Below are 11,691 nucleotides of genomic sequence, written 5' to 3'. Positions count from 1 at the left end.
AAAAAAAAAAAAAAAACCCTTTATGAAACATATGTAGCTACAAATCAAAAAGAAAACAATAAAATTATCATCACTTAGGAGGATCTGTATGCTATATCCAGAAAATTTGTAGGTATGCATTTTAGAAGTAAAGATTAAGAGAAAAAATATTTAAAAAAATAAAATATCAATGAAACAACACTTTCTAAACATTACTGTTTCAGGCAAATAAAATCCAAAAAAGGGCTGTATAACCCATGCTGAAAACCTGTAACTCTTTGTGTAAGAACTCGAATGCCAATATTATTCATTAATAAATATACTACAAAAGTTATATTGCGTTGTATTAATTTTTTTTTCATATAAGATTTTTATGCTAGTTGTGTGCTTTAAACTCCAAAGGAACAATACTTCTACGTTATGAGGCATCGGTACATTGTATTTGTAATTACATGTGTTCTTTGTTTGTACCCCAGTGGCTAGCACAGTTGGTATAACCGCCGTCTTCTCTCACTAACTCGAGAAGAAACCGAATTCAAATCTCGTCAATGACACGAGGGATTTTTATGGGTCTTTTTCACAACGTGGGTGAGTTAGTCGGTCTCAAGCGAGGGTAGTATGGTTTTTCCCTCCGGAAAATTCAGGTTATTATTATCATCAGTTTATTTAACAAACACACCTGTACAGAAATTTTCTAGGAGGATGGCTATACATACATACATCCAACTAAACTTATTACAGTGTAACATAGAATAAAATATCAGAAAATACATAAAATAAATAAATATAAAGGAACAATTACATAGATTTTGAATCATACATTCATAGAAAAATTACAAAATATTATACATACGTAGTAAAATGACATAGTCATTTACACTATGAATTGGTTTTGATAGTCATTCTGTTGAATAAAAAGGAATATCCTCGTTTCTATAAGAGTCTTTTGAAGACACTATAAATTGTTCATTTCAGATTTCTATGAATTAAAGGGCACCTGAAGTCTTTCTTGAATTACATTCTTCATTATATTTGTAGTTTCGTATACAGATACGCTGCAATGAGCTTCCTGTAAGTTTTCTCATGGCAGTACCTGTCCGGGTCTATTTTGAAGTCTCTAAAGAGCTCCAGCGTATTGGCAGGAAACATCCGCTTTAATCGGTCCGTGTTATGGAGAGCGCTACGAAGACAACGAGGGTGTGGAGGCGGGCTCCAGGGCGGGGCCTGATCACAAGATTTTCAATTTAAGGGGCATCTAAACTTCCAGTCAGAAGTTGTGCTAGAGTGCAGATGTTACATAATGTGACCATCTGAATCCACGGAGCTGTGTTCAAGTTTGCATACAGTATGGATTTTGAAATTGTGAAGGGCTTCCCGGCAATCCTATTCAACCATCGCAGCAACCAGTATTCCAGGCTGAGAAATTTCCTGATATAAGTATTTGGGGCAGAGGACCAAATTGTCGAAGCATATAAGGATACAGGAACGATACATCTTTGAATATATTGGGTCAGGTTTTTCGCCCTGCAAACATCAAATCGACCACAGAACACATGCAATTTACAGACATATTATATGTGGCGCAATACGGCCCAAGTTGCCGATACACTTAAACTCTACAACAATCAATGACCCATGGTTGGTATGGTGTGTGTGCTGGAAAACTCGGATTTCCAGCACGCAGCAAATTGTGTAACTCTCGCCTGTGACTGCTGTTAATGATGTTAATGGCGTTTAATGTTATATAAATTTGGATCTATACATTTTTATCGTAGATCTGATACAATACATATTATATATTTTTAAACCCCTATTAATATTATTTTACATCTGCACTTATGTAAAGGAGAGACGCCACTCTCGTACTTGACATTGTTTTCTTCCAACTTCAGTCAGATTGCAGCCTCGTTCAAAACCGCCCGCGAACTTTTATTATTTTTTATATATCTGATCAAAAATTACAAGTGGTAATTTAATATTAATATTCATTTTTTAAATATACATTGATACAATTTTTAAATTTATATTTTTATTATATTTGGCAAAATTTTGCAGATTGTAATGCGGTACGTATTTATGGATTGGAGCAGGGAGTATTAATACATAATTCCATTTGTTGTGTGAAGAGACACTATTCTTTTCTCAGTGGTGTTAACTTAGGTTGAAACAGAGTAGTGATATGACTACTGTCAAGACGGAAAGAAGTTTCATAATCTTTTTTTTTTTTTAATGCCATGGAATTCCTTCGATATCCAGCAAATTGGATGGTCTTTGTCTCGGAGAGTAGGTGTTTCATCCAGAAAACCGACCACATGATACAGTCTCCTACTCTCCTAGTATTAGTTGCTTTGGAGAAAAAACAAATAATAATAAATAAATAAAAAATTCGAGGAATAACAAGTCTAGACGCTTTGTTGAGGGTACAATTAAATTTCATCTTCCAAATTATTCCTATGCTGCCAGTAATAAGCAACTGTAACTACATGGTGAACAAAATATTATAAACTATGACTCAAATTGCATACCAAAGCGTAGGTAAAATTATTTTTAAAACATTTGTGTTAAACTAGAGGCCAACTGGCTTAAATTTTCTCTTATTCCAGTTAGCCTTGAATCTCAAAAATTCAGAAAGTTCACGAAAGAAAAATAATCTTCCTGAACTTGCAGGAGGGATTACATAGCGATGCAGTTTCTTCCTCCTTAGGTGCTGTACTGGAAAGGCAATTTTTTTAATAGTAGTGCATTATCATTATGAAAATGGTAGACACACAAGGTTTAAAAACGAATGAAAGATTAGATTGTGCACTGATGTGAAATAGTTATGTACCAACATAGCATACAATACATTCTCATATTGGTATACTAACAAAATTCGTAATGTGGAACTACTGCCCGTAATGAGGCACAACAGGTCAAAAAACAAATTATGATATTAGGGTCCCTGTAAATGATTACATATTTATTTTGTCTTAAATTGTGTGTGTTCTCTGGTCGATTTGCCTGTTTGCTGTTTGCCCCCCCCCCCAGAAACCCAGTCTCTGGGGGGGCGAAACCTTGCTATCTACGCCTGAGCCCGACTAACTCAGCCACGGAGTAAAAAAAGCCCACTAAAGATCCTCGCGTCATCGACGGGATTAGAACCCGGGCCTTTTCCACCCGGTGACGATACCACTGTGCTACCCACGCAAGGCATAACATTCATCAAGTGATCCATAGGCAAGCGATCCACGAAGTTAAGGACATATACCGATGAGCCAAAAAATTATGACCAGCGAGTCGTTATGCAAATCGAAGCAACTGCAGGTGAACTACGGCGCGTGCGCGGGTCGGGACACGATATAAAAACACCTGATACTGAGCTCTGTTAATCACTGTTACTCTTGTTCTTCAGATGGGAAAGGCAGCGGATTTAAACGAGTTTTACAAAGGCCAAATTGTAAAGGCCAAATGACTGGGTCAGAGCATATCCAAAAACCAAACTATTATATTTAGACCACCCAAATAATTAAATTCATCTGCCGTACTGTGTGTGTCTTGTGTTTGTTAATTGAATTGCATGTGTTCTATGGTCGATTTTTCTGTTTTGCTGGACGAAAAAAACCCCAATCTCTGGGGGGTAAACCTTGCTATCTACGCCTGAGACCGACTAACTCAGTCACGGAGTGAAAAAAGCCCATTAAAGTTCCTCGCGTCACCACACCCGGGTGGAAAAGACCCGGGTCTGACTCCCCACACCCGAGTCTTTTCCACCCGGTGTGGGGAGTCAGAGCATATCCAACAAAAACAACAAACTATTATTTTAAGGCCACCCGAATAACGAGATTCATCTGCCGTGCTTTGTATCTTATGTCTGTTAATTGCATGTGTTCCATGGTCGATTTGTCTGTTTTGCTGGACGAAAAACCTTGCTATCTACACCTGAGACCGACCAACTCAGCCACGGAATGAAAAAAGCCCATTAAAATCAGAGCATATCCGAAACGGCACGGCTGGCGGGATGCTCACGGTCAGCGGGGTTAGTACCTACCGAAAATGGTCCGAGGAGACAAGACCCACGGAGTACCGGCGAGGTGTTGGACGACCCTGGCTCATCGATGCTCGAGGTGAGTGAAGGCTCTCCCGAATGGTACGTGGCAACAGTGGGCGACTGTGGCGCAACTCGCCGGTAATTGGAATTCTAGTGACAGGAGTAATGTACCACAACACACAGTAAATCGAACCCTGCTGAAAATGGGGGTTGTGTAGCCGCAGGTCTCTCCAAGTGCCCATGCTAACCATGGTTCACCAGCGACAGCGCCTACAATGGGCACGCGAGCATCGAAACTCTACCTTGAGCGATTGGTAGAAGATCGTCTGGTCCGATGAATTACGTTTCCTGTTGCACCATGTGGACGGCCTCGTACGTGTGCGTCGTTTATCTGAGGAAGTGATAGTGCCTGGATGCGTACCATGGGATTAAAACAAGCCAGTGGTGGCGGTGTCATGCTTTGCGCGATGTTGAGTAGGGATACCCTGGGTCCAGTCATCCATGTGCCCAGTCCACATCCTTACACTGGTGCAGGATGATTTTTTTATTTTTTTATGTTATTATTTTTTTTCCTTTTTATTAACTTATCTTTATCTCTATTTTTACTGAATTTTATTTTTATTTTTTTTTACTTATTTTACCTGCACCAGTGTAAGGATGCGGGGTATGCATCCTTACACTGGTGTAGGATGATTTTTTTTTATTATTATTTTTTATTTTTTTTTCCATTTTATTAACTTATTTTTATCTTTATTTTTACTGAATTTTATTTTTATTTTATTTTTTTTTCTTATTTTTATCTTTAATTTTTCTGATTATTTTTATTATTATTTTTTTTTTTTTATTATTTTTTTAAAAATTTATTGTAAAAATTAACTTTATTTGCTCATATTTTGAATGATATCGACATTCAGTACGTGACACTCGAGGTTTTCTGGGGTTCGCGCTCGGTTGTGGCCCGCCTCCTCGCGGCATAGACGGGTATCAGGATGCACCACCCTGGTGTTTGTTGCTTCCTGATAGCAAAGCGGCCAGAAACCACTAAACAACATAAACAAATACACGGCACAAACATAACATTACACACATTTCTGGCCTTTCTGCAGAGTTTTTGTAACATCACAGTGTACCACGGCGGAGTTCAACTAGCGTTTGGGAGCCGCCTTACATAAGATACTACATATTTTTGTATACATGTCTACCTTACCAGCGAGATCGTAAGCAGCTAGAGGGGCCAGTCTAGTTAGCTGAATGATTTTTGTCCTCTGTTATTTTGTCTTTAAAACAGTGATTTATCGGAATCTGCCAAACTGTCAATGTTCTTCAGCAGTGGTCCAGAGTCCTGAGAAGCTAATAAGATGCTTTTGGATACAAGACTCCAGAGATGAGTACTGTATTTCAATTTAAATTTTGTTCTAACTTTCCCATGCATAATAAATACTCACTGTGTCGCTTCGACTACTGCCTGCCGTCACAACAAGGTGATCGCTGACCGTTGGTTTCTTTGACTGCCTAAGGGTTTTTGAGTATCCTAGAGTGTAGTCTATTGTTCTCCTCCTGCTATAAAGTGATTTCCTCCCTTCTACCCCCAGCCTTTTGTCTCCAATCCACGGGAGACCCAGCGAAAGCAAAAGCTGACGTTTTTCGTCTAGGAGAAAACAATAAAACTGTATTTCTTGACCTGAATTTAACTCACACAAAATGCACTGCCTAAATCAGCGTAGCGTTAACTCTAATATTGAACTTGTAAAAAAACAATATGGCTATAAAATATCTTCTCATAGAGCAACTAGTAGCAGTTTCATTAAAGGCGTTACACTTTTTCGAAGAGCTATTAAGTTTTTCATGTTAAAAGACTTCTCTTGCTTTAAAGGTTACTGAATAAATTAACTAATAATCTAATAAATTAATAAACAAATATTGTAATATTACTTATATTCTGCCAAGAAATACTATTTGTTACTTCTGTTAATATACTTCACTATTGTCTATGAACACAACTGTTGAGAGTCCCCTCCAACTCAAGAACAGCTAATTTTGCCGTTAGCAACTGACTCTGATAATAATGATACTTCTAGTGACGTTTCTTTTGACAACACTACTGCTTCTCCCAATGCGCAACCTTGCAGTCTACTGAAGAAGTTAGGATCTTCAGAAATTGAGTCGTAAAATTCTCAATGTGACACCTGTCCCTCGCTCGCACATTCTCCATGTGTGTGAAACTGCTTTTGATTTCACTGGTCCTACCTGATAACCGTACTTCTGCTACACAGCCTCAACTTGATGCTTCTATAAGCGCTGATTCGACTTATGACACTCCTATGCGGCGATCTACTACATCCTCATGGAGTGCTGACCCAACCATTTCTTCTGAAAACAGAGTTTCTCAAAAGGTCCCGCCTATACCATTTGTTCATTTTCCACCTAAGCAAGCCGCAGAACTGTTACGTAAGGATCTTGAGGATTATTTGTTTAAATAATCATCCAACAAAGTGACTAAACAAGTGTCTAAAAATGTTCTTCGGTACTGGGCTGGCCTTCAACATGCTTTAAATAAACTTCTCTTAGAGAACGCAAAGCTTCTGACCAAACTTGATGAAAATGAAAAATATGTCTCTCTTCCTACACCCCCTGATTACTCCACCTTGACTTACGCTCAAGTTATACATGGTTCGCCTAGTTCCCAGCACCTGAACTAAAGATCATCTCTTTATCAGCGACCACTGTTGCAACTAAGCCCTCTTCGGCTCCTGCCCAACAGAATATTATTATTCTAAAGGCAGAAGAAAACTCTAATCTGGGTACAAGCCAAGCTGTCAAATCAGAAGTGACCAAGGCACTGAAGGAAAATGCGAAAGACATTAAAATAAAAACTATAAGGTTTACTGGTAATAAGGGCGGTGTTATAGAAACTGACTCTGAGGCTGATGCAGCAAAGATTGCATCCTTACCAGCCTTGTCTAAAATGGGGATCTCCTCATCACTTCCTAAAAAATCTGACCGGCCATACATATTTTTGACATGGAGAAGGGCTTATCCAAAGAAGAGTTTCTTGAAGATCTTTACTTCAAAAATCTGCAAAACTTCGATATTACACTTGAAGATCTTACCAAGGAACTGTCTTTTCGATTTACCACTAAGTCTACATTCAAAAGTATTGTACATTGGGTCATCAGCGTTTCTCCTCGGCTATATAAATTAATTTTAAAGTTACAGTGTCTCTACATTGGGTTTACTGCCCACAAATTTAGATCTTTTGTGGTGGTGACAAAATGTTACACTTGCCTAGGCTTCGACCATACGACTATCAAGTGTCGACAGGAGTCCCCCACTTGTGGTCGCTGCTCCAAGCGTGGCCATGTGTTTAGCGAATGCCCAAGTAAATCTGAACCTCCAGTATATGCAAATTCCAAATCTAGAAAGAAGGACTCCAGTCACTCTGTTCGAGATTCACAATGTCCAGTGTTTATAAGAGCTAAAGTACTGATAAGATTAAGAACCGACTATGAGTAATGCATCTTATAACCATTCTTCTACTGCAAACGGCTCTATTACTTCTGACTTGCGTATCCTTCAACTTAATCCACACAAATATCGTCTAGTCGTAGATGAAGTTCGACAATACCTGGAAGTTCACCAATTTGACATACTGGCACTTCAAGAACCATATTATCATCAAAAAAAAGTTTCTGGCTACCCTCTGTCCATGCGTGTCGTTCAGCTCGATCATGCTGAGCCACGCTCTGCGTTTGTTATCACAAACGCTAATCTGAATGTGGTCAAAAGCCTTACCACACAACATGCTGTTTGCATTCATGTTTCGACCTCTAGCACTTCTTATTTCCTAGTATCTTTATACTGTCCACCGATTTCTGATATCGCTATTTATCTTAAATACCTTGATAACACTATTGCTACTGTTGGTTCTGCAAACCTTTTTATCATGTCAGATGCCAATGCAAAGTCTCTACTCTGGTTCTCATCCTCCTCTGACGCTAAAGGCAGACTTATTGAAGAATTCCTGCTCTCTTATCACCTTGTTACTCTCAACCAGCCTGACATGACTTGTACCTTCAGCTCTACATCTGGAAAGAGCAATATTGACTTAACTGTGACTGCATATGCCAACACTACCGCTGTTTCTGACTGGTCTGTTAACTGTGGCATTTGATCCAGTGATCACCTTTTGATTAAGGCTTCCTCTCCAGACACTTCTTTTCCTTTGGAGGACCTTCGCCGCTTCTCCCTTAACCGTATATTATGGCCTCGTTTTGATGATGCTCTTCAGTTTTCATTCACGGACTCTATGATGAATACTATTTTCTAATTATTCTGCATCTGACTATGCAAAGTATGTCCAGGATGCTTTGTTTAAGGCCTGCTCTCTTGCCACTAAGAGGAAAGTGCTGCCTAAACATCCAACACCATGGTGGAGTCACAACAAGTCCTTCTTACGCCGTCGTGCTCGCCGGTACTTCCAACGACACCGTACGAGCTGGCCAACCGCAGACGTTGAACAGCTAAAAAATGAATATCGCAACCTCAAAAGACAATATGCCAAGGCCATAAAGGACAGTAAAATATCCGCATGGAGAATATTTGTTTTAACCTCAGGTAACTCTGACCCCATGGGGTCTGGTTCATCGTCTCTCTAGAAACAAGGTTCACCCTCCAGAAATTTACCAGTCTGTTACTATAATTTTTAGTGTTTTTAGTGAACCTGCTGGTATTTAATGATGCACCGCAGAACAGAAATTACACTGTTGAGAAAGAAGGCAGAAGCCTTTGAAAGCTTCAGTTAGTATTTTAGCGCTTTTAACCCAGTATATTTTATTGCATTTTAAATTCGGCATTTTATTATTATCCTGTATATCACAGTTGTTTTATTTTATTTTAAAATTACTATCAGTAATATTTTGTTTGTAAATCATTTATTGTAAATATTAAATATTTTAAAAAATTTGGGTTTTTCGTCTTTCGTTTTATTCCATGGTTGGTGGAAAACACTAAAAATTATAGTATGAGTATACCCAACCCCAGAGGCCTATTTGAAGAAAAAAAAAAAAAATTACCAGTCTGTTGATTATCACAATGATGAAACTCTGACTTGGCCTAATACTGTCAATGCCATACTTGATGCACTTCTTCCCTCAGATGACTCCTGCTGTGATCTTCCTATTCACCAACAAATTAGACTCTCGACAGTACCCATCGTACTTCTGAATCCACTCCCTGCTTCAGCCAGGCAGAGGTTAATTTGGCAATCTCCAAAATCAATAATAATAGCTGTCCTGGAATTGATAACCTCGAGGGCATTTTTATTAAGCGACTACACAAATTCTATCCATCTGTCTTTGTCACAATGTATAATAAATGGTTGAACGAGGCAACTTTCCCTGTCCTTTGGAAGACTGTATTGTTAAAATTAATTCCCAAACCTGGTACTCCTATCTCTGCTAAGGCCTATCGTCCTATTGCGTTATTGTCCAACTTGGGTAAAACTCGTGAGCGACTTATTGCTGCCCGTCTAGTTTGTCTATTTACTGAACGCTCATTAAAGTCCTCCGACCAGTTTGGCTTTCGTACAGGCCGTGGAACTGAGGAGGCCTTGGTTGAACTTCTCTCCAGAGTAAACAACTGCACTTTTAAATATGCTATGGCTATTTTCGTAGATTTCTCTGGAGCCTTTGACTCCCTTAGGTGGGACAGTTTCTTTACTCGCCTCAGGGCTGCTCGATGCTCCTCACAACTCTACAACTTAACCTGCAACTACTTTCTCCACCGTTCTGTACAAGTCATTTCTGGAACTCAGCAACTTAGTCGTTCTGTCTGTCGAGGATGCCCACAAGGTTCGGTGCTTAGTTCACTCTTCTGGGATTTGGTTCTAGATGAGTGGCTTCTCTGTTCAACTCCCAATTCTTCTAAAATAGCATATGCCGACGATCTAACCCTTCTTGTCCTTGGTAATTCTTGTGCTTCTTTGGAAGTACTGCCAGTAGCATTATGAATGATCTATGCTCTTGGTCCGCTATTAATAAACTTACCATTTCTCCTAACAAGACTAAACTTCTTTATCTTAAGGGCAACCTTAACGTTTTTAGGGCTCCGATTGTTAAACTTTGTGGTCGTTCTCTCTCCATGGTTGACTCCCATAACTGTTTGGATATTACTCTAGATCGCAAGTTAAACTTTTAGAAATATATCTTGCACCTTCATGATAATATAGCCAGGTATACGTCTATGCTTGTCCGTCTTTCACATCAATCCTGGGGTATTAATCATCATACCCTTCGTCTTTTGGTGTTTGTTCCGATTTGTACCTATGGCGCTGGTGCATGGTTTTGGTATGCTAAGAAGATTTCCATCCAAAAGAAACTCTCCTCTATCCAAAGATGTATGCTCTTAATGATGAGTTGTACCTGTCGCACTGTCTCGACAGCTGCGCTCCAGGTTTTAAACGGTTGCCTGCCTCTGGATCTCCATTGTGCTACCACAGCGGCATCATCGCCACCATCCTCCCCACACCGAGTGTAAAAGGCCGAGGTTTGGATCTCGTCGATAACGCGAGGAACTTTAACGGGCTTTTTTTTTTAACTCCGTGGCTGAGTTAATCGTTCTCAGTCGTAGATATCAAGGTTTTTCTCCCAGAAACTGCGATTTTTCGTCCAGCAAAACAGACAAATCGACCATAGAATTTACGCAATTAACAGACATAAGACACAAAGCAGAGCATATGAATTTAATTATTCAGGTGGCCTAATATAATAGTTTTTTTTTTTTTTGTTTTCCCCACATCTGGTGGAAAACAACTGAATTTATTATCTATCTATACATTAAAAAAGCTCTCCTACTAGTGATACTTATTCGAGCCAATGGGAGAAGAGGGCAAGACAATTACGTCACTACAAATGCAATTAATTATTGGCAACTGCCCCCATAACGTTTGTATATTTTAAATATTTGTATAACTTGTACATACTTCCATCCTGATGTCCTTGCTGAATTCTTCGGTGATCCGGAGTAGTTGCTGGAGTTTTTTCTCGGTTGCCGCTTAGAGCTTAATGTTATCCATGTACATCAGGTGGGTGAGGGTATACAGGTTCTTTCTTCCTTCTTTGAAGTTATATCCATACTTGCTGCCGATGAGCATGGTGGCTAGCGGGTTGAGTGCTAGACAGAACCATAGTGGGCTCAGAGCATCTCCCTGAAAGATTACTCTTCTAATGGGGATTAGCCTGGCTGTGATGTTCTCGACCTGAATGGTGGTACTCCACTTCGCCATTGTTGCTCCTAGGAAGTTTTTCACTATCGAATTGACCTTGTAGGTCTTCAGGGTCTTCATTAGCCAGTTATGAGGTACGGAGTCGAAGACCTTGCGGTAATCGATGTCATTAGCATTCGCATTAGGGAGATTAGCATTAGAATAGTAGAGGCATATGATGCAAGAAAGCAAGCTTATGCAGCATCAGCCAAAAAAAAAAAAAAAAAAAAAAACACATCCATTCACCCCTCCGTTCGTTCGAAATACCTGTCCAGCTGAGCTTTAAATTTATTTAGGCTATCAACTTCCAAAACAAGGGATGGGAGTCTGTTCCACCAACCAACTACCAGCTGGCTAAAGGCAAATTTCCGCACATCTATCCTACATCTGTCTTTCCTCAATTTTAATTTATGCCCTCTCAGGT

This window comes from Mastigoproctus giganteus, chromosome 8, assembly GCF_048544385.1.
Source record: "Mastigoproctus giganteus isolate SK-2022 chromosome 8, ASM4854438v1, whole genome shotgun sequence".
NCBI classification, from domain to species: Eukaryota; Metazoa; Arthropoda; class Arachnida; order Uropygi; family Thelyphonidae; genus Mastigoproctus; species Mastigoproctus giganteus.
This window is presented reverse-complemented; position numbering follows the sequence as displayed.